This window comes from Phyllobates terribilis, unplaced genomic scaffold, assembly GCF_046119375.1.
Source record: "Phyllobates terribilis strain yellow unplaced genomic scaffold, ASM4611937v1 Scaffold_2__4_contigs__length_985480577, whole genome shotgun sequence".
In the NCBI taxonomy this organism is placed as follows: Eukaryota; Metazoa; Chordata; class Amphibia; order Anura; family Dendrobatidae; genus Phyllobates; species Phyllobates terribilis.
In genome coordinates this window covers 715,330,842-715,354,525 of record NW_027362762.1, presented here as the reverse complement: position 1 = coordinate 715,354,525, position 23,684 = coordinate 715,330,842, and the positions used below count along the sequence as shown (strand labels likewise).

Below are 23,684 nucleotides of genomic sequence, written 5' to 3'. Positions count from 1 at the left end.
GCAACTGATTAGCATACCAGATAAAAGCTCATTTCGTTGGAATGTAGACCATAGATTTTCAGGCAGGCGTTTTCTCTGGGCAAGCTGCCATACATGTGGTTGTGCTTAGTTCAGAACTGATGTTAATCCTTGCAGACTCCCTCTAACTACTGCGTATACCAGTAGACACCTCATCTAGTAAGTCACTGCAGAGAGGGATGAAGCCCGACAGCAAGGGGTAGGCTTATTTGTCTTGTATTCTTTCAGTGCTCATAGTAGTGAAACGGTACACAATTTTTTGTGCCATGTGGGCTACTGGAAGTAGTTGTAATGTACAACCTTAATATGGGGCAGAACATTACACATAGGGCAGCTGACAGATCCGCTTAACATAGAACATTCAACTTAACTGTTCCATCATATTAACCAAGCATTCAATTTCAGTAGCAAATTAAACTAATGAAATTCTTATTTAAATGTGAATTTCAGTGTAAATACTTAATTTTCAAAATTAAAAATCTTACTTGAAATGTGTTCAATGTAAGTTAAAAGAGATGAGCTAAGAAATTCATAGGACCCTGGTTGAAGCAGCCATGTCAGTATTCCTTAGTTGTCAGACAGGAGTCCTATAAATGCCTCTTATCTACTGCAATCGCCTTCTCCTCAGAAGTCCCGGGTATGGAGCAGGTAGGAAGCGATTTCAGGACGCCCATCCAGCCCACGAACTACTGACCTGGCCACTGGAGCAGGGTCCTGAAAAATTGATTCACTCTTCTCTATAAATAATCCAACTTTTCAATGAATCTCAAACCTACTAGTTAAAATGTACCATCTTTATAGATGATTAAAAATGTTCCCCTCTATAATTTACTTTGAACCTTAATCTTAGTGAATAAAAAATGAGCCAGTTTTTGTTTCCAAGTAGGAAATCCCAGCAAAAATGTAAAACCACCAACGAATATGTGAGCTCAAAAAAGCAAAACAGCACCTGCAATTCCATCTCTTCCCATAAATCAGCATGTATTTTATGGTGGAGATTAAGATTCCCTATAAAAATATTTGCAGGGCCCAAAAGAGTTTACACGTTTTAGGATTGGAAACAACCAGCCTTGTAAAATGTAATTCCAAGCAAGTACTTAAAAAGCAGATATCACAAAAAATTACCCCTCCCATTTTTTATTTTAAAATACTATAGATAAAAACATAAATCAAATTATAAATGAGTAATTAATAAATCATCAAGAAAAGAGCTTTAAATAATATGGGAAAATATATGCAAATTTCACCACCATTTCCCGATGTACCTAGTACCACAGCACGGGAGAGATGTATCTGCTCTGGCCAGCGTGTTCTCACTGCTCAGAGCAGATACGTACCTTGTTCAGTTTTGTGGAATGAGTGTGCGTGATACTCCTTGGGACACACTGCTACTTTAATCAAAGATTTTTCCCTCCCGATCTTCAGCTTCACTATCGATCATTTTCACACTGGTCTGTGCTCAGTGAAAACGCTCCGATCAGAGCAAAGAGCAATGTGATAGTTATATAATGAAGCTGCAGGGAAAACCATTAGGCTTAGTGCCCACAATGCAGAAATGAAGCAGAAATTTTCCTGAGCATTTCTGCATCTCCTTGGCAGAAAAATGCATGTGGTTTTTACATGCGTTTTTGATGTGATTTTGATGCCTTTTTGATGCGTTTTTGCATGCGTGTTTGCCATGTGTTTTTCCAATGTATTGTATAGGCAAATACGCATGCAGAAATGCACAAGAATTGGTAATGTCTACATTTTTTCTGCAAATAAAATCCGCATAGAAAAAATCCTCACCATGTGCACAGAACTTGCAGAATGTCATAGGAGGTCATGGGATAAGGTATGCAATGTGTTTCTGGAGCGTTTCTGTGCTGCAAATCCGCACCAAAAAGCGCACCAAAAGCGCATCGTGGGCACACAGGCAGGGGAGCGGAGGTGAGCAGTCGTCTTCTAATGAAGTGCAGTGATGTCCCCTGGAGCCGCGCATATAATGACACTCCCTGGTCTCTCTCCTCATTAAACAGTGATATCTCTTAAGTTATCATGACAATGAAGCTGAAACATAAACTTCACATTTAATGTAAACAATTTCAAAAATCCATTGTTCATGCCCTGTGCACCCAAATGAGGTAGTTAGTGAACCTACGCATTTTGTTGTAGTCCACTACTTCTTCGGTGTATGATGCATAATCAATGCCATTTTTTAATTGTTTGTAATAAAAAATAAGTTTTATGACTTTGAAAAACTTTTCTATACTGGACTCTCCTCTTTTTACTTCAGCTGATGGTAAACGGCCATTTGACCAGGACCCTGACATTAATGCAATATCCAATGTGAAATGGACACCGATAAAAACTCATTATTTTGCACATTGCATCAATAGTCTCTCCTAAAATATTTTATTTAAAATTAATATATTATTATAATTTTTTTTTAGATTTGATGGCCCTTTTAAATGCAAGCAGATCAGTGGAGGACCGTGTTCATAGCCTATTCTTTGTATTGAATCTGTATCCCACTCTGTTTCAGACTAAGACAGGAGCTATGCACTCATGTTCCCTGAGCTGTGTTCCTCTCTGTGGGGGGTTTTGTGCAATTGGTTTGTGGTCTCAGAACCTGGACCCCCACTGATATTCTTGTACTTAAAAGGGCACTCAAAAAAAAATAATAAAGACTTAATTACTCTTTAAGTATTCTTTTGGAAAAGTTATAGATTGTATCTCGTAAAGTACAATTATTGCAACGTGTAAATAATACCACAGTAAACCTTGAGTACATTGCTTTTTAACGAATTGCTGTCACTTCACCTTGGAAAGAGAATAACAAGTCAGATATATCAATACTGTACACGCTGTCCCACATTGCTGCAGCCAGAAGGGGTTAGCAATATATTCTTTTATTACTCACTGAAATCAGAAGCCGGAACCCAGATGTGTGATGTTTGCTGTTAGTGTAATAGAAATTCACTCAGAGTCATTACACTCTGTAGATTTGATCTTGCTGGGTTTGCTGACACAGGGTTAACCAAGCTTGTCAGTATCATGAAGTCGCTTCCTAGTAGAGATAGCTCTTGTTAGATGTACACTGTGCATATTCTTTACAAATGCCACATCACTAGCATAAAGATACTGTAATATCTGGCATGGGAAAAATAGTGGTCCAAAATCACAATTCCCATTACACGCTGTAACATATTGCGGAAACCCCAAGTTGTGTGTAATGTGATACAGAACAAAAGACAAATAGAGAACACACAAAATTGGGTTACAGCTCATTTTATGCTCCTGAGCTTAATTGTAAACTTAATCATTTAGTTGACATAAAGCAGCGGCTGATACACAAGGGGCGACATTAGTGTTAATTACCCCGAGTTACTGTGAAGTTGTTGCTACAAAGTGAGATTGCAGAATACTACTTGATCTTAAGTGATGACTTTCCTTGTGCATATGTTCTGCTGTCCCATTAATGCACAATTAATGTACAAAATAATACAACTGTGGGTATATTTATTAGAGATGATTGAATGTATTGCAGTAGAATAGAATTCTGCCCAAATATTAAAAAAACTGCAATTTTTCTGAACCACAAAGCACCACCAAGAGGTCAATAAATAAAAAAAAATACTTATACTCACATTATCGCTCACCTCTTCGATGAAGTTAAAAATGTAAAATACCACTCACTTCTCTGGTCCTTGTCACATATTCTTATCACCACAGTGAGTGCTGAGATCATGACGTTGCCACTTAACACACACTTGTGCATAACTCTCCTGGGCTTGATAAGAGTTGAAAGTTTGACCTATCATGAGGAGTCCCAGGGACTCGTGGTAGTGATAAGAAGATGCGGACTGGTGATGGAAAGGAGTGGAAAGACCAAAAAGTAGAGTATAAGAAGTTTTTTTATTTTTTTATATTTTATGTTTAGTATGCACTGGGATCTGCAAAGACCCCACAACATAATAAGGGACATTAAATTCACAAAGAATAATTTGACAAATTTGAATTGTGTGTGATCTGCCCATTTCTATTGTTTAGCCATTTTTTTTATCATATTAAGTGGAGGTTTAGTGTTAGTGAGCTAAATTCTGACCCTTAAGTTAGTGTTTGGAGGGGTGTGATGTCTATGTTTTGTGCCTATGTAGCTTTTCCATTGTGTGTAGACAGATAGACAGATAGATAGATCTAAATAATCTATCTATCTACCTATGTATCTATTGATCGATCTATCTATCTATCTCTCTATCATCTATATATGTATGTACGGAAATTATGTCACAGAATTGGCCATTAGGGCTTAAATCAGTGATTTGAGAAGTTACATTTATTTTGGTTGTCTATACTTGCTGACGTCTTACTCTTTTTAACAACTTGATCCTCTTGATCCCGTTCTATCCCCTGATAATTAGAAACGTGCAGGGAGATCAGTTTTGGGGGTAACTACTGCAGTGCCTGGCTGCCCTTGTTAGAGAGATCACTATTTAGGGTGCTGCTTCTCCATTTGTTACTTTCTACCTGGGGTCCTCTCCAGCCATCCATGTCTTAGTACATTTAGAGTCAATAGTAGAGATGAGCGGATCAGGCAAAATTTGAATTTTCCTATTCATAACTACTTTTAATGTCCCTTATTATGTTCTGGGGTCTCTTCACTTCTCTGGCCTCTCTGCTACTCACCGCCACCTGTTTGATCCTTGTCGCATCTTCTGATCCCCCTCTCGCTTGCATTTGAATCTTCAATCCTCTCGCACTATGCCAGTTCTGCGCAGTCACAAAGAAGTCAATGACGTCGTAACATCAAGACATGTGCCGTGGCCTCCTGCATGCCTATTCTGAACCCTCCTGTGTGCCATGACACCCAGAATTCCAGCAGAGTGCAACAGGACCAAAGATTTCAACACAAACAGTATAGGATCAAAAAAATGGCGGCCAGCAGAAGGGAATTGCAAAAAAATCTGCATTTTGGCCTTGTGGATTTTGTCAAATTCGGTTAAAATTAAATTCCACTCGAATTTATTCATTCATCTCTAGTCAATAATCATCATAATCTAGCTAGACATGCTAATAGCATTCACCAGGTCTGAGCTCAGCTTCACAGTCACTTCTCCTTGGTCCCTTCCACATTCACAACAGACTTTCTTGCCATAAATAACCCAACCCAAGACAAGGAAAGAACTGGCCAATAACACAGCAAAACTTCAGGAGAGTTCTGCCCAGTATACCTGCAAATTGCCTTTCTCTACTTTTTGCCTATCTAGCCACTACCAGTCTGATAAATGATCATCGAGTTAGCTCACAATCTACTCCTGTGTTAACTTGCTAAGTAGAGCAGTATCACCACTACCCTTCAGAGATTTCAGTACGTAAGATGATGCTCTGCACAGCTTTCTGCAGACCACAATCTTGTCTCTTTGCCTCAATGCACCTCCATAAAAGTTTAGATCTTTCAGGCTCTAAATACAGTATGTCCCACTTTCCACAAGCCAGACCAAGGTCTAACCTTCACACAGCACAACAGCATCTTCCAGTGTTGGACTGAGATGCCAAGGGCCCACCAGTAACATTGTCTCTGGTGGCCCACTGTTCACTTACAAGCACACATTACATTACCATCATTCACAAATTCACCTAAACTTCTTTTTGATAATTAACTGGGAAGTTTGTTGAATGAGAGACAAAATAGTAAATCAAAGGTTTTATGCCAAACTCTGTTTATATAGAAGGGGTTGAAGGCTCACTCCAGTACTGGGCACCTCGGAGGATTCTCCTGTTCCCCTGTGGGCGAATCCAAGCCCAACAGCTTCAATAGACCATCATAATAAGGTTTTTCTTTGCCCTACTCAGTATCTGAAGCACCTTGTTCTTTTGCTTTTCATTTGCAACTCTTAGAATCTTTTTGTACAATAATTTATCTGCTGTTTCTATAATGTTAAGAAAAGACGTCTCTGTAAAGCCCATAATTGTCTATTATAAGCATTCTAGAATTAGCTGAGCATACATACAGTAGCACACCTCCTTTATGTGTTTCTTCACATGACTGCATTTCAATTGAGAGGTCCTGCGACTATTTAATTAATAGCACAAAGTATTCAAAGGTGCATGTTGCCTACAGAGTTTGATCTAAACCAGTGAAGCTTGGTAACTGAATAGACCTTTACAGTAATTATTTGCAATGCCACATTCATCACTTGCATGCGATTAGTATATTGTTAGAGGATAGCATGGAAATAGATGGAGCTCATTACAGGGTATACTTTTTAGTTTCCGAGTAGATTTTCTGCTTTTCAAAGCTTATAATTTGCACAAAGGTGTTGGAATTATAGTCTACTGAAATCTTTAACACTGGTTCTTTATACACAGCACTATGTATTAAGTGAATGAACCATACGGAATAAAATGGTTCTGTAATAATCATGCAAGGCATTTCAGTGAGCACTATTTGTTAAAGGTTGTCTTGCAGAATGTCATACAGCATGGACAAGTTGAACTGCACCCTACAACGCGGTATTGTGCTACCAAGGCTGTCTGCAGACAACAGATTAAACCGCTTGCAATGATAAACCCAGCACCTTGCCGCTTGTGATTGATTGGATGAAATAAATCCATCAGCTTCCTGAAAAGGCAGCCGAGGCTTTAAAATGAATCCTCGACATGTCCAAGTGAAGAAGCCAAAATTTAAAACAACTTGTCTCAGATAATGTAAAAGCTAAAAGAGGAATATAGAACCACTTCAATTTCCATCTGTGTTAAACATAAAAAAAAATCTGTTATGTTTTACTCATCAAAGTCAAAGTTGGAAGCTCCCAAAGTCAAGTAATAATTTCAGAGCCACACAGTCATAAAAAGAATATTCTGCCAGGCTAATACTGGTGCCAGCTATCTGGAAATGTTTATTCGGGACTATTGATATATAGATTTGTCCCCAAAATACATAGTTATCCAAGTTCTTCACTGCAAGCAAATACAATAAGACCTTCTAAAGGAGAAGAAACTATAGACAGGGCTTCATCCCATTATATATCTGAGGAAGAAAATAGGAAAGGGTGCAAATTATAAATGTTATGAAGATCCGCTTTTAAGATATGGAAAGATATGCAAATATATTTTAAAAATGCTTTATATTAAAATAGTTTTTAAATATAGAAAGAAAGTGCATTTTGAGTTCTTTAGGCTCGGTTCACATCTGTAATCGAGGCACGTTTATATTTGATGGAAAACATAGTGTGGTATACAGAGATATTTTTTCTGGCAAAATGATAGACATCATGATTGCGCCCAACAAACCTCATTATAAATCATTGGGGTCCGTTTGGCGCTGTTGGTGTCGGTCATGCAATAGATCTGTCACGGCTTGAATTTTCATTTTGCAGCTCCCTTGACAGAACTTAAGAAAGTAATTCAGAACACAGATGTGAACTCAACCTTAAAAAGACTGACATTTGGACATTTCCATAGATGCTGAAAACCAATCAGAATTTAGAAACAAAAATACGATGTGGTATATTTATTGTATATTATAATGGTTCTTTTTCTTATTTCCTAATAGTTTGGGGTGAAAACAACAAGTTCGAAGCATTGTATGGAAGCGTATGTTTTGTATGTACATTCGAAGTTTCATGGGAACCTTGTCAGTTGAGTCATCATGCCCGAGCCACAGGCAGCATGAATCCACTATTGGCTCCATTATTACAGATATGTATGTTTTACTCTGAATTGCTGTCGTTATTCAAAGTAGATATACTTTATATCAGTAGCTGGGAATGAGGTGACTATTATCACTGCCCAATTTCCCAATTCCTTTTGACTGACAAGTCTCTCCCTATACACACATATAGGGACAGACTTGTCTAGGAAATGGAAGCGTATAGAAGACAGCAAGGACGTGCCTTTGTGACTAGTCATCCTAATCACCATGTCTCCTGCAAGCATTTTAAAGAGAATATGTCATCAGGTATTTGATATGTAATCTGAGAGCACCAATGTAGAAGCAGACACCCTGATTACAGTGATGTATCACTTACGGGCTACATTTTGTTATTTCAGTTTCAGTGTTTTATCAGCAGGAGATTATCTCTACAGGACAACTGGTCTCGTGCATCCTATTCTGTAAAATAATGGGTCTCTTCAAGGATCACAAATGTCTAGCATTGATGTCTGTTATATGTTGACCCAAGTGTAGTTTGTCTCCTTAGATTCCAAGCACTTGTAATTGAAAAGTATTACTTACAGTGACATAACTTGAAGCTCATGGGCCCCAATGAAAAGCTCTAATGGGGGCCACAAATATTGCAAGTTTTTAACAGCATTGGTCTTTTCATATTGGCCAAATGTACTTTTTGAGCCCCTTAGGCTCCAGGGCTGGGGTGCAATTGCAATCCCTGCACCTATTGTAGTTATGCCCCAGATTACTTATATAGATTGTATTAAGCTTTTTGACTACTTTTAATATCAGCAAATCACCAGTGTCTCCAGTGCTTTCTCTGACTGCAATGCACAACCTTCTAATGACCTTCCAATGTTTTGTTTGGCCAATGTATATCTCATTTATATGAGTAAGAAAAAAACTAATTTCAAATCAACGCAATCTGCAAGAATCTCATTAAAGATCTCATTAAAGATCTTATTTACAGTGATTATGTGATGGTCTAAAATAAGATAATCTTTTGTCTGGCAAGCAAAAATAACTCATCGCACATCCTTAAGAACCTCCTGTTCTGTTTGTGACTCCTTATCAAGCAGGAGATAGGTCACCCTGACTTCATTAACTTTAAGCCATTGCCGCAATGGAGAACGCCTCCTGTTTTTGTACTTAATGTGAAATTAATGTTTTCAGTACAAATAGGGATAGAATTTACTCTTGGTTTTATTAATATGTTATTATACCTTGTAATGACTGGGCTTCTGGGATTTATTTCAGAAGGAACGCCTGAATTATGATTCACATATTAGCTATCTCCACGTTTGTCTGAAGAAGACTAATGAGATTATGTGACTGCGGTGGAGTGACATTTTTATTATTTTTGTATTATTCTTTTCTAAATTGTATGTCTTAATTGCTGAGTTGAGAATTAAATATGATGGAACAAGTCCTGATGATTCCTCTATAGAATTAAATATTATGAAATGATTTTACATGACTCTTTGATGCAATTACAGATGGATGACTCTTACAGAAGCTGAGAAAAACACTGTAATAATAGTCTTGTATTTACAGCAAATTGCTCGGTTACATAGTATTTTCTAATTGTGCCATAGTGGAATTCACACAACATTTACAAGTTTAATACTGATGCAGTATGATGCTTTATATGCACACAAACACTGGCAGAGTCATTGTGAACACATTCAAAGGCATATTATACCAGTAATGTCTAATGTCTTTTTCTAATCACCGTATTATTTACTTACTACTTCTAAAAAAGTCGGTGATTAGTGAACTTCCCTCCGAGCTATCGGGTCAGAAGCCCCAAATGTGTCAAAGTTCTTACACTTGAAAAAACGGAAATAGAAAATCATCATAGGCTACTTTTTACTTTCTACTTTTGCCAGCTTTGGAATGTAAGGGGACCAATATAAACGGTTAATAAAAGGTTCTCTCTAGAGGGGTTGTCTCATAAGATCCTTTTCAGAATATGGACCGAGCAGTATCTGAAAGTATCAATCCAAACGTGGTGAGTAGGGATGAGCAGACCCATGGAATTTCTGGTTCTGCTACCCAATCCGAACTCTATTCCAAAGTTTGGCTCGGTTACCCGAACTGTACCTGAACTTGAACCAGAACCCAAATCCCATTGAAAACAAATGGGACCCAAACTTTGGAGCTAAAAAATCTCTCTCTCTCTCTGCAAAGGACTACCCCCTGAACTCCAAACATTGCAACAGACATCCAGGAGAAGTCTGTGTTCGGCATTAATCACCGGACACCAACTGTCCGGTACGAACCCCAAACTTTTAAGTACGGGTTCGCTCATCTCTAGTGGTGAGTCAAGAACTTCCCCTGCAGCTTCTGCCTTAATTTCCTATTGCAGCCATTCAGATAAATAATTTCCAGGAATGGCTTGAGTCTGCCAGAATGGAAGCCACTCTTAAATAGTGGTTCTCTGTTCTGACTCATGGTCATTGGTGCTGAGTTGAAGCCCTCCGCCCTGACAGCCATACTCTCTAGTAACAATAAATTTACATCAGCTCTCCCAGTCCGAATATGAATAATTCTTTTTAGGGCACGGTGCACAGAGAAGGATCTTGGGCTGGCTCCCAAGTAGAAATACAGTGCTGCTCACCATTATTGGCACCACTTAATTTTTTTCTTAGACTGTACAATATCTTCAGAAATAAATGGAAATGTATCAAAGTTTTATCCTCAGGATTTTTTAATTAGTGGTCCAAAGTAATACAACAATAAATCTTTGTTTTTCAACTTCGATGTTGCACTTTCAAAGAAGAAAAATAATAAATAGCATGAGCAATTTGGCCTTTGGCATTGATGACAGCCTCCAAACGTTTCTTGTAGCCATCTATAAGCTTCTTGTACTTCTCAGCCGGAATTTTCTCCCACTCTTGCTTTGGAGTTTGTTAAAGCTCTTGAATGTATGCAGGGTTCTTTTCAGATTTCAGCTCATCCCAAAGATTTTCTGCGGGATTGAGGTCAGAGCTCATTGCTAGGCATTATCAAATAATTCATTTTTTTCTTTTTCAACCATTCCTGTGTACTTTTGGATGTGTACTTTGGGTCATTGTCTTGCTGGAGGACTCATGAGCTTTGACTCAAACAAAGTTTTCTTACACTGGGTAGGACATTTTGCTCTAAAATCTCATGATAATTCTCTGATTTCATGAGTCCTGTGATATGTTCAAGGCCTCCAGTACCAGAGGCAGCAAAGAAACCCGACAGCATTATGGATTCTCCACCATGCTTAACTGTTGTTAAGGTATTCTTTTCCTCATATGCTTTATTGCGCCGTCTGTGAACAAACTGTTGCTTTGCATTGCCGAAAAGCTCTATTTTTGTTTCATCTGTCCACAGAACATTTTCCCAGAAGGATCGTGGTTTGTCAAGGTGTTCTTTGGCAAAGATCAGCCATTCATTTTTATGTCTGTTCTTCAGCAATGGTTTCTTCCTTGGCCTTTGCACATAAAGCTCTGCTTGGTTTAGTTTGTGACGTATGTTACTTGTTGAAACCATGACCCCAGACTGTTCCATGTTGACCTTCAGATCTTTGCATGTTTGACGTGGTGTTTTTTCCACCGTTTGTACCAAGCTTCGAAGACATCGCTTGTCAATTTTCCTCTTTTCCCCACATCCAGGGAGGTTCTTGATGGTTCCATGCTTGGCAAACTTTTTAATAACATTGCGCACTGATGAAACTGGGATTCCAAGGTCTTTGAACATGGCTTTATACCCTTTGAAAGTCTTGTGTTTGCTAATAATAGCAGTTCTGATGTCCTCAGGCAGCTCCTTTGTCTTCACCATTGTGACAAAGGAACCGGGCTTACCATGTGGCTTTTTAAAACACTGAAGTCATCATTCATTGGATAATTCATGTCACATGGGCACCAACAATTAATCACAGGTGAATCTCTTTTGTGATTTACCACAGGCAAGTCAAAATGTGTTTTCATACTAAAATAATGGAGAGGGTGCCAACACAAGTGACAGAGCAAGCTTTAGGTTTGTCAATTTTTTCCTGCCATTCTTTTTTGTTTTAAATTATTGTTTAGCATTTGCTCTTTTGTACTTTACACGAGTGCTCTATGCAAACAAATTTTTTCACTTGATTCATTTTTTTCAGGACATATTCCAAATTATGTACTTAAACTTCATGGGTGCAAATAATGGTCCAAGACTGTAGCTGTACAGAAGGCATGTATCCAGCAACCGAGGTGAAAATCACTTATTAAAGCATAATTTATTATTAACTATTAAAAGTTCATAAAAAAATGAAACACTCTTCCTGTGCGTTTCGAGCACTAAGGCTCTTAGTCATTAAGAGTCTTAGTGCTTGAAATACGTAGACTGGGTTTTTCTTTTTTCTTTTCCCTTTATGAAATGTTAATACTTACTAAGAAATTATGTTTTTATATGTCTGGTTTACCATGGTTGCTTTATACCTGCCTTCTTTTCATACTCCTTAGTAGGGCATTTAGGCTGTTGTCTTCATGAAACAATCCTGACTTTGTGTTGGTTAAAGGGTGGTTGATAGCTGATACACGTTGCTTGAACCAAAGGTAGCATGAATCAGAGACCAGCTCTATTATTGTAGACATTTATATTTTACTCTGAAACACTGCTGTATTTAAGCAAAAACATATATTAAAAACCAGTCCAGGATTATGTGACTAGGATGGCTAGACAAAGACATCCCCAGTGTTTTCTCCCTGACTTGCTCCCATAGTTTGACAGACACAATTATAGTGAGACCTGTCATTCTAGATGAGTGGGCTGTTTAGAAGACACTGGAAACCTGCCTCTTGGTTTACTCATCCTAGTCACAAGGACCTCAGCTGTCATTAGCATTTCAAAGTAAAATATGCATGGCTGCAATCACGGAGATGGTCTCCGAATCATGTTGCCTGTGATTCAGGCACCATGAATCAGCAATCAATTCCTATTAAAATAGTTGTTAAATTTTAAAAATATACACAGTATTTTCAAATACAGTATTCTATCAAGCAAATTGCCTCTTCAGGCATTTGCAGCAGTACTTGTCCTTTCATAATGCTGTCAACTCTGCTGCAGAACTGTGCCTTATTATAACTAGCACAGTACAACAGAGTTGAATCTTGTCTCGTTACAAACACAACAAGCATATGTGCAGTGCTTTTCTCAATGGGCTGTCAGCTCAGCTGTCTGTACTGCCCCTCCCACATACTGGCTGCCTGTGAGATGGAGGCTGAATCACTGTGAGATGACTGCAGCTGCAAATGTTTTTGTGATGCGACAAATTACACTACTGCTGTACTGTGTTAGCTTGGCTGTACTTTGTTAGTTCTGATCTCAAAACAGAGCTGTGTGTGATTATGAGAGCAAAGTGTCAGTGATTACTTGGTTCAAACTGGTAACTCTCCCTTTCATTTAAAATAACCCCTGGAGGCAGATTCTAAGAGAGATCTACGTCCATCCCATAGATCTTAACAGCTTATAAGCATATAAGAAAAATGTGGATTTCTCTGGACCAAGATATCGAATTGTAGATATCAAGGTATAATTTTATTCAACTTTCTATGACCTAAATGCCCATATAGATGACTTAGAAATAAAATTAAGTGGAATGATTAATACATGAAATGCTGTGCGAGGGACGTTGGAAGGAAAAAGAATCAAGGGCCTCCTATCTAACCGCCAGGTAACAGAACTAGACGCTTCACCAGAGTTAATCTGGTCATCTTTACTTAGTAGGGTTGATCCTACTGACAGAATCCCTTTAAATAAATATAGGGTGTAAAAGGATAAACAGGTAATAATTTTACTGTTTCCTTAGTAGATGACATACAAGTAACTTGGCATGCTGAGTGCAGGACCTAATGGAGTAATTCATGACTTTTTGTTAGTGGTCTTTGTCTATTACCCCATATGTGCCAAATGGAGTGTATTAGTGATTGAGCACATACAAATCAGAAAGCACCACTTTTACAATTAGTTAAATATTAAAATGTGTAAAAATACTTTTTCCAGTATGTATCCCTAATTGTGTATGATAAGAATAAATGTATAAATTAAGATGGCTTTAACTCAAAACAATATATGACTTTCATCCATCATTTGACATGTCGACATGTTGACATGTCAGATGCTTTTCTAAGCGGGCAGATTTTGACTGACAGTGTGGTAAATTGGCTTTGCAGGAATGAGTTATGTAGATTTTTACAATGGAGCCTGTTCACTGATGTCATAACATCTTATAGTTCTGCACTTTCATGTGTGTAAGATCAGAGAGGAACAATTCTGTAAATGTTTAAGGCACCTTAGTTGTCAAAATGCAATATACCTATGAAATGAGTATGGGGCAGATTCATCAAAATTATAACAGAAAACTGGACTTTGCTTCCCATTTCAACCAATTCCATTGTAGCTTTCATGACACCAGTGCAATTTAATAAAAGAAAGCAGAACCATAATTGTTTGCCATGAGCATTCAAGAGAGTTGATTTTTTAGACAATTTTGATAAATTACACCCAATGTGTTCAGTTGGTAAATGACATAATACACAAAGACAACACCAATCATGAAAATTCAATAGATTTTTATTTTTTGCTATAGGGATAATTAGCTAAGTACAGTGTACTGATGGGACCTTCATGGATTCATTGTAATCTCTGTGGGAATTTTTCAGCAACTGTTTAGTTTTGCTGCATCACCAACCCAGGGAAACATGAAACATTACACACATCTAATAATCCATGACCAGCCCCATTCACAGACATACAGAGTGATGTGACTGAGACGCACATTGTGAGTGGTAGGAACTCTCTTCTCTGAACAGGATCCTAAGAAGAAGACCTAACTATTAAATCCCTGATAGAATACTCTAAGGAGTAATATTTCTCTTTGTGGAGAGTGACACACCGGCTCTGGCATGCCAAGGTAAGGAGGCTTTTTTGCGGTGCAATGCTCCTCTGGGAAATTTAATATGCAAATTCCCTCTTCAGAAAGGAAGCCAGTATGTCACTCTCCACAAGGAGAAGGGTTACTGCTTAGAATGTTTCAGCTAGTCAGTTTTTTATCACCTGATGTCATAGACCTAAGGGAAAATAGATAAATTAACTGTGTAGAAAGGCAAAATGAGCAATTGCAGGTACAGCGCGATAAAATATAATGATTGCAATATATTAAGAGGATAAAAACTATGATGGGGGTGCTCCTTTAATTCTGATCTCATTTCAGAGTTGTGTGTGGTTATGAGAGCAAAGTTTCAGTCATTACATGTCTCACACTAGTAACCTCCCTTTCAGATGAGTGCCCAGCCCATAGATCTTAATACGTCATTCACATATAAAAATTGAAAAATGTTGATTTCTCTGGAATAAGATATCAGATCGCAGATATCAAGGTATCATATTATTCATCTTTCTAGAACCAGCATGTCTATATTGACAGCTTAGGAGTGTTGATCCTACTGACAAATTCCCTTTAACATATGCAAATCGCTATGTGTCAAAAGGAATATCAAGCTCCACTACTGCAGAAGTGTTTTCTTGAGGGTTGTTTAGTCAAAGTTTAATAGCCCATACCACTATACCACTAATTATCCTGTTAAGTTCATTTGGCAGAACATCACACTATTGTACCTCCACCTGCTCACATTCTCATAGTAGTGATGGGCATTCTAGCTCTTTTTGTCAATCTGGCTCGTTCGGTTCCACTCACCAAAAAGAGCCGGCTCTTTTGGATCCCAAACGGATCTCTATTTAATATGTATTCACCCGCAGTCTGATGATGTCAAAACTCTGCCCATTTACAGCCAGCCATTCCCAAACCAATTCCGGGGTCAGGTAGGTGGGCTTTCATTTTCCTTGGCATCCAAACAAGTTGATTTCAACCCCAGTGAGAGCCATTCAGAGACTGCAAGCGTCTCTCACTGTGGTGCCAATTTCCATCGTTCACAGCAGGGAGCAAGCTCTTTGTCTCGTTCGTTCCTGAATGACCAATCACTGTCTCATAGTTTATCCTTGTTCCATCTTTTCTTCAGGTGATAAACATACGATCGTACTAATCATACTAGCCCATGTTATCCCAACTTGTGCCATACCAGCAATATTTTTGGACCACTCCTAACCCAATGGTCAGATATTAGATACCATCAAAGGAACAGTGGCCAGAGAATAAACAAAGTCTCATATCATCGTTGCACATAAACAGTCATAGCCAAAGATTTTTAGACTAGCAGAAATTTTGGCTTTCACAAAATTTGCTGTTCCAGTGTTTGTAGTGGTATTTGTATTAATTCTAGATTGTTATAAAAAATTGTCAGAAGAATTGCAAAAAAATGCAAATCATCCCTTGCCATAAAAATCAACCATATGAAAACACACCATATCCACTGACTTTCACCCCTGCCACAAAATGATCTGCTTACATAATTTCATAATTATATAAATGTTCTTGTGCTATGGAGAAAGTGTTAAGGAGGAAAAGGCAGCTGATATTATTCTGTCATACTGATTGAATTGTAAGAGTAAAGTGGTTGCTTGGCATGAGGGCTGTCACTTGAAAATATTGTATTATTCTGTTAAACATAGTTACCTCCAAGCAATCGTGCAGTCATTATTAGTGTTGAGCCACCCCGTAGTGTTCGAGTTCGATTCGGTTCGTCGAACACCCGTATGTTCGCCGAACTGTTCGTCGAACTGTTCGTCGAACACCTTCGAACACCGTTAAAACCAATGGCAGGAAAACAAAAACACATAGAACTACAAAGAAAACACATTCAAAGGTGTCCAAAAGCTGACAAACTGCTCAGAAGACACAACTAACACATGGAAAAGTGACAAGCACATATAGTCATGCGAAAAGAAAAGAGGTGGAAGAGTAAAAGGAGGGGGAGACACAGATATAGGCATGTCATGCCCTTCTAAAACCAAAAAAGTGCGAAGCCAACAAGGCCAGTCCGTTCCTGCCCGTGCGACCTCCGTGTCACCGGGTTTGTGCCAGAGCTGCGGTGGACCCTGATGGCCAGCCCCCCTCTCCCAATACTGGTCCGCTGGTGGGTCGAGCGAGCCCCACTGTGGTGGAGGCAGGTCTAAGCTTTTTAATTTAAATTGTCTCTCTAATTTGAATAAATACACTTTAAATCCTTTTACAAGGATTTATTGGAGGGCAAGTCTCATGCCAGCAGCCGCGTAATTCCAGCTCCAGTAGCGTCCACTAAAGCTGCTGCAGTTAAAAAGCTTTTATAAGGATCGAGCTCGGCGGTCCACCGCAAGAGGTCCTACCGCCAGTCCCAGCCCCTATGCCTTGGGGTGTCTCCCCGATGCTCTTCACTGAGTGTCCCGGGGGCCCGAACCATTTTCTATGAAAAAATTAAGTGTCCAAACTACTGGTGGTGTAGCTTGCTTAACAGCTGGGATAATCCGCTGACTAGCAGACACTGCTACTAGGCACAAAGTATTTCCTGGGCTAGATGCAGTTAAAAATTTGTAATTAGATACTCTCGTTGGATGCTGAGCAAGCACTCCATGGAGTCTCCTGGCACGCCATATATTATTTCCTTAAAAAGCTTGGGGTAGGGGTCTAGGGGACCCTTTTATAGGCAAAATCACGGCCCTGTATCGCAATACGTCACCTAGTCTGAAGATAAATGGAACATTTTCATCACCTTTCATAATCACCAATGGGACAAGGCAGGGATGTCCTCTGTCCCCTCTCTTATACATCCTAGTGACGGAGCACCTGCTCTCATCAATTCGCCATAACCCCAATATTAGGTGGATTGAGGTGGGAGGCACCGAGTACAAGTGCTCTGCATTTGCTGATGATGTCCTAGTATATATCACTCAATCACATATATCCATCCCTGCTGTTATGGCTGAAATAAATCACTTTGTTACGTGGTCAAATTTTAAAATCAATGCAGCGAAGTCTGAGGCCCTCGATGTCTCCCTCCCCAAATCCATACAGGATTCCATCCAGTCCAACTTTCCCTTTGCCTGGCCCTCACAGGGTATCAAATACTTAGGAATTCCTATTCATAGAGACCTCTCCCGTCTATGTTATCTTAATTTTGGGCCCTTTATTGAACAACTCCATACAGACCACGGTTGGCAAGTTAGAACTGTAAGATTCACTACGTGAACCACTGGTGTTTTGTGGAAAAGCACATGTACACTGTGTTCCAAATTATTATTCAAAAAGTGTTTAGGAGTGATAAGGGAAGAATTTGTTTGTTTGTCAGTCAAACTCATTGATGGTGATGTGTGTCAGGGCTCTTTCTATCACTGTAAGCAATTGCAGACACCTGTGCTAATTAGTTTGGCTGGTGTGTCCAATGAAAGGCAAGACTACTTAAGAAGGCTGTCCCACATTATTAAGCAGCCTACATTTTCTTCCAAAATGGGAAAGAAAATGGATGTGTCGGCTGCTGAGAAGCAACAAATTGTGGAGTGTTTAGGTCAAGGCATAACTACAATCAACATTGCCAAGACACTTCATCCTGATCATCGCACAATCAAGAAGTATGTAGCTGATTCACAGTACACACGTGTGCATGCTGATAAGGGAAAATTGAGGACTCTTTCCTCCAGGCAATTACGTCAGGTTAAAAGAGCAGCGGCAAAAAAGCCTTGTCATAGCAGCAGACAAGTTTTTGAAGCTGCTGGTGCCTCCAACGTCCCCCGAACAACAAGATGCAGAGTCCTTCAGAGGTTTGCAGCTGTGCGTAAGCCATCCTGTCGACCTTCTCTATCCACTGCACACAAGCAGAAACGGCCCCAGTGGGCCAAACAATACATGAAGACTGACTTCAAAACTGTTTTGCTCACCGATGAGCGCCGTGCAACGCTAGATGGTCCAGATGGATGGAGTGGAGGATGGCTGGTTGATGGACACCCCACGCAAACATGGCTAGAGCACCAACAAGGAGGAGGTGGAGTAATGTTTTGGGCTGGAATCATGGGGAGAGAGATTGTCGGCCCCTTTAGGATCCCTGAAGGGGTAAAGATGAACTCCATAATGTATGTGGAGATTCTCAAACAGCACTTCCTGCCATGGTTCAAGAAAAAGAACCTTGTATTCCACAGCAAGATCATTTTCATGCATGATAATGCACTGTCTCATGCTGCACATAACACATCTGCATCTCTGGCTGATATGGGCATAAAAGGGGACAAACTTATGGTGTGACCCCCATGCTGCCCTGACCTCAACCCCATTCAGAACCTCTGGAGCATCATCAAAAGGAGTGTCTATGATGGCAGGAGGCAGTTCACATCTAAGCAACAGCTCTTGGAGGGTATTCTGTCCTCATGCAAAACAATTGAAGCAGAAACCATCCAAAACCTGACAAATTCAATGGACGAGAGAGTTCAGAAGCTCCTTTCGAACAAGGGGTCCTATGTGCAAATGTAACATCACCTAGAATAAAGTTTTGAGTTGAAAACTATTTGATTTCAGTTTCTAATAACCTGCTAATGCTTATAATTTCAGAAATGACCATTTTTTTGTTCTTTATTAAAATGAAAAGGTTGATAGAAGAGTGTGGGGGATCTAAGAGTGTGGCAACCCAGTAGTCTGGATTACTTCGAATTCTGACAATCTGAGGGTCATGTTGCAGGTAGTGCAGCAAGAAGGCACTTATGTGTCTTGCGCATCTAGGATCCCCAAAATTATTTTCCGGGCTAGATGCAGCTAAAAATTATTATTAATTTGAAAGCTGGTGGATGGCCTAATCGATTCAGTACTGCAAACTGCTACAAAGCCCAAATTATTTTCCAGCCAAGATACAGATAAACATGATTAGTAATTTTAAATCTGGTGGAGCTTAGTATAGATGGCCTAATAGAATCAGTACTGCACACTGCTACAAAGCCCAAATTATTTTCCAGCCAAGATACAGATAAACATGTTTAGTAATTTTAAATCTGATGGAGCTTAGTATAGATGGCCTAATAGAATCAGTACTGCACACTGCTACAAAGCCCAAATTATTTTCCAGCCAAGATACAGATAAACATGTTTAGTCATTTTAAATCTGGTGGAGCTTAGTATAGATCGCCTAATATTATCAGTACTGCACACTGCTACAAAGCCCAAATTATTTTTCCAGCCAAGATACAGATAAACATGATTAGTAATTTTAAATCTGGTGGAGCTTAGTATAGATCGCCTAATAGAATCAGTACTGCCCACTGCTATAAAGCCCAAATTATTTTCCAGCCAAGATACAGATAAACATGATTAGTAATTTTAAATCTTAAAATGCTTGGTGAGGTGATTTTAACAAATCATCAAGCTTTTACTCTCCCCAGGATGACACAGGGGTAGAAAAGTCGTTTCGGATCCATGATTTGTTCATCTTTATGAACGTGAGTCTGTCTACATTATCAGTGGAGAGCCGCGTGCGCTTATCTGTCAGCACACCACCAGCAGCGCTGAACACATGTTCAGACAGAACGCTGGCTGCAGGGCATGACAAGATCTCCAAGGCGTAAGTGGCGAGCTCCGGACATTTATCCAGATTGGAAGCCCAAAAAGAGTAAGGGTCCAGTGACACAGTCATGGCTTCAATGTTTACTTGGAGATACTCCTGTACCATCGTCTCTAGGCGTTGACTATTTGTCAGGCTTCTTGTCTCCTGTGGCCTTGCAAAGGATGGGCTAAAAAAGTGGTGAAATGATTCCCAAAAATTGATGTTACTAGCAGATACTGTGTTTCTTTTATGGTTTGAGTGCTGAACACTCGAAAGTCCCACGGTTGGCAAGTTGGAACTGTGAGATCCACTACGTGCACCACTGATGTTTTGTGGAAAAGCACATGTAAGATTCTGCAACAGTCTCTGCTGATACTCCTGCATGCGTGCATCCCTTTTTATGGCAGGAATATTTTCTGCAAATTTACTTTTGTATCGGGGATCTAACAGTGTGGCAACCCAGTAGTCAGGATTATTTCTAATTCTCACAATTCGAGGGTCATGTTGCAGGTAGTGCAGCAAGAAGGCACTCATGTGTCTTGCGCATCCAGGAGCACCAAGTCCCTGTTGTGTTGGTGGCGAGGTAACAATCATGCTTCCTTCCTCTGTCCTCTCCCCCCAACCTCGCACAACAGAAATGTGATAAAGGTCTCCCTCATCTGATGAGTCTTCCATCAGTTCGTCCTCCACTTCTTCCTGGGCTCCTGCACCTTCCTCACTAGTTTGGCTGCTACCATGCGCCCTGGAAAAACCATCTCCCAGACCCTCACATGCCTGCCGCCTTGGTGCTGCCGACGGTCTGGACCTTGCAGATGTTAGCCCTTCCGCATACAACTCCTCCTCCTCTACTTCCTCCACCTCCTCTTGTGCCACCACCTGACTCCGAATTCTATTTAACATGTGCTCCAGCATGTAAATCACCGGAATAGTCATGCTGTTAATGGCATCGTCAGCACTAAACATCTTCGTCGCCATTTCAAAACTGTGCAGAAGGGTGCATAGGTCCCTGATCTGAGACCACTCCTCCAGCGTGATTTGCCCCACCTCTGGATCTCGTTGGCCCAGGCTATACGTCAGAACGTATTGCCCCAGGGCTTGTCGGTGCTGCCACAGTCGCTGCAACATGTGCAGAGTTGAATTCCACCGGGTAGGCACATCGCATTTTAGCCGGTGAAGTGGCAGGCCCAACGACTTCTGTAGAGATGTAATCACTGAGCTGCAGGATGCAAACGGCGGAAGTGAGCACACAGCGACCGTGCCCTCTGCTGAAGGCCATATAGTCCGGGATAGTGGGCTAAAAATTGCTGGACAACCAGGTTCAACACGTGAGCCATACAAGGCACGTGTGTGACATTGCCCCGACGAAGGGCCGCACCCAGGTTTGCAGCATAGTCGCACACGGCCTTCCCTGGTTTCAGGTCCAGTGGAGACAACCATTCATGAAACTGGTTCTCCAGAGCTGACCACAACTCCTCAGCTGTGTGACTCACATTTCCCAGACATTTCAAAGTAAAAACCGCCTGATGACGTTGAGCCCTGCTGTGTGCAGGATCCCTTCTGCGCAGTTAGAAAGCTTGTGGCATGACCACACAGGCTTTGGGTGCAGGTGGAGGACCGAGAGGAGGTTGAGGAGGCAGAAGCAGTGGAGGAACTTTGAGATAAAGAGGATTGACGCACAACTCGTGGGGACGGCAAGACTTGGACAGCAGCCCCTTGACCTGCTGTCACCATAGTTACCCAGTGCCCAGTCAGCGACATGTAACGCCCTTGTCCATGCCTACTCGTCCAAGTGTCTGTGGTGAAATGCACCCTGTCACACACAGAGTTTCTCAAAGATGTGGTGATGTTGTGTGCGACATGCTGGTGGAGCGCAGGCACACCTTTCTTTGAGAAGTAGTGCTGACTGCGCATCTAGTACTGGGGCACTGCGACGGACATATGGTCTCGAAAATCCTCTGTGTTCACCAGGCGGAAAGGAAGCATTTCTGTAGCCAAGAGCTTGCAGATGGTGAAATTCAACCTCTTAGCTTTCTCATGGCTAGGAGGAAATGGTCTTTTACTTGTCCACATCTGAGGGACCGAGGGCTGGCTGTTGTGCTTAGACGGGGTTGAGAAGGGTGTCCCCGGCTAACTGCCGGTCTGTGAGGAAGATGCAGGCAGACATGTTAGGTTGCCTTGATCCAAAGGTGGTGCTATCGATGTCGGACAGCGCTGAACACCAGCTGGTGTTTCCACCTCCAAAGAAAATGATGACCTGCCAATCACGCTGGCTGTTGCGTGTAAATAGGTGGCAGGTCTGCTTCCCAAAACAGTTGTGACTGCTGTCGCCCCAGTCACAGAGGATGAAGAGGCCATGGATGCATAAGATGTGGCAGAAGGTGGTTGGCCCGGCCGGCTAGGCCGCATTGTAGCACAGTGAGCTTCCCACTGCAACTTATGCTTCAGGTCTATGTGCCGGATCATGCATGAAGTACTCAAACTATGTATCTTTTGGCCTCTACTTAGCTTTAGCTGACAAATGTTACAGATAACACGAGTTGGGTCATCTTTATCGATCTGAAAAAATGCCCAGGCTATGCAAGGCTTAGCACCCATGCGACCTGAAGAGCCACCACAACTAGATGCAGAAAAAAATTATATTGAATTTGCAACCTGATGGAGGTTAGTATAGATGGACTAATAGAACAAGTCCCACATACTGCTTCAAGCCAAAATATTTTTTCAGAGCTAGATGCAGAAAAAAATTATATTGAATTTGCAACCTGATGGAGTTTAGTATAGATGGACTAATAGAACAAGTCCCACACACTGCTAGAAGCCAAAATATTTTTTCAGAGCTCGATGCAGAAAAAAATAATATTGAATTTGCAACCTGGTGGAGGTTAGTATAGATGGACTAATAGAATGATGCTATGCCCAAAACGTTTTACTTCACTAGGTGCAGTAAAAAAATTTGTATTCTATACACAGCTGGTGTAGCTTGCAACACAGATAGGCTACTCCACTGACTAACACACTCTGCAGTAGGCCAAAAAGGATTTGCTTTGCTAGATTTAGCCAAATGCTGTGAAAAAAAACTTGCACAGCACTGGCACAGACCTGCCTGGCAAAAAGTGATAGGAACTGATGTAACCTAGCCCTGAAAAGGACTGCAATTACAGTTAGTCTTTACTCCCAACCTATCTATTTAAGAGCACAGACCTGCCTGATAAAAGTCGTAGGAAATGATGTAACCTAGTCCTTAAAAGGACTGCAATCACAATTCTTCCCTACTCCCAAGCTATCTGTAGATTTGTGCGAAAATTGGCTTGAAATTAACAAAGTATAGCGCACACAGCAACAGCGGTGAGAAAATGGAGGCGACGGGGAAAATGGCTGGGTCTTATAGGGCAAGGACATGTGACATACACTGCCAATGACACATGCCCTTGCTTGTGTGAAAAAAAGCAGTTCGCTCCGTGTGTGCGCTGCTGATAGGCTGACAGATTGCACCTCCCCACTGTAAATGCGGGAAAGAGAAAAAAAAATGGAGATCTTTATTATTTCTGCAGAGA

The 23,684-nt window shown here is 40.6% G+C and overlaps 1 protein-coding gene across 2 annotated transcripts in view; it reads right to left on the bottom strand.

Annotated features, from left to right (window-relative positions):
* The window catches only part of TAFA3 (TAFA chemokine like family member 3), a 593,704-nt gene that overhangs the window by 426,780 nt on the left and 143,240 nt on the right, over positions 1-23,684 (bottom strand). Inside the window, exon 2 of one of the 2 annotated variants that reach the window (XM_073667175.1) lies at positions 2,921-3,067. The exons of the other annotated variant lie outside the window; for it this stretch is intronic. The gene's annotated coding sequence lies outside the window, so the exon portion shown is untranslated. The remainder of the gene's footprint in view (positions 1-2,920; positions 3,068-23,684) is intronic. 2 annotated transcript variants of the gene reach the window in all.